This window comes from Triticum dicoccoides, chromosome 1B (assembly GCF_002162155.2).
Source record: "Triticum dicoccoides isolate Atlit2015 ecotype Zavitan chromosome 1B, WEW_v2.0, whole genome shotgun sequence".
NCBI classification, from domain to species: Eukaryota; Viridiplantae; Streptophyta; class Magnoliopsida; order Poales; family Poaceae; genus Triticum; species Triticum dicoccoides.
The window spans coordinates 682818048-682818994 of record NC_041381.1 but is presented as its reverse complement, the minus strand read 5'-3'; positions in this window follow the sequence as shown (position 1 = coordinate 682818994).

The following is a 947-nucleotide window of genomic DNA, read 5'->3' as shown; positions in this document are numbered from 1 at the left end:
TTCACCGCCGACAAGCCCCGTGTTGTCCGCAAAAGGCGACCAAGCCCAAGGAGATCAGATGCCAGTGCAGTGGACCGTACAGTCGGCCAAGAGGGCTGGCCGGAGGAACATGCAGGCTGACAAGTTGGAAGCCGCCAACGCTGCCGTCGCCAACAGGAGGCCGCCATTGCTAATAATCAGAACCTCGTCGCCAAGGCCACACAACAGGCTCTTTTATTGGTAGAGTTCAACCATGGCCACAACCAGTCGGCCATTCTAGCGACTTCGCCATGGTCGCGGCTAGCACGGGCTCATCGGCAGTCTGTCCGTCATGGCAGAGTCGCCGCACACGCCTAACTTCCATCCCCAACCGCAAAACCACCCGCTTCTCAACCTCTCTCGCGGACTTCTCACCGGAAGGTAGTGTGATCACATCGCAGACGCCCGCGCCCATGCCCATCGACCTAAACGCCACATCTATGGCCCGTGGGTCATCCACTGGGGGCAAAGGAAGCGGCCACGCGAAATCCCTACCGGCAACCATCCCGATGCATGCCAACTATTGGACGCAATGTCGGCGTCGACAGATGATGACCCGACCAATCTTTTCATCATGGAGAACATCATTTTCGAGGGCGGCATGTGGCGCGGGCTTTGATCCCGACGAGATCCAAAGCCAAGACGTTCGCGGCCACTTCAAGCAAGACCAAGAGGGCATGGCTGACACCTTCACGCCATGCCAAGAATTCCCGGACGACTACGACCAAGAGGAAGTGGACATCAAGGGGGAGCCTTTGTTTGCCGATGAGCTCACTCACCAAGCCAATATGCGCAAAGGAAGAAGCGACAAAGCATTCAAACAAAGGCATACATAAAGGATGAGTACAAACTCATTTGCAAATGTTGGAGAGATATTGGACAAGATCTTAAGATCGGCACTGAGCAAAAAGGATCAACCTTTTGGTTGA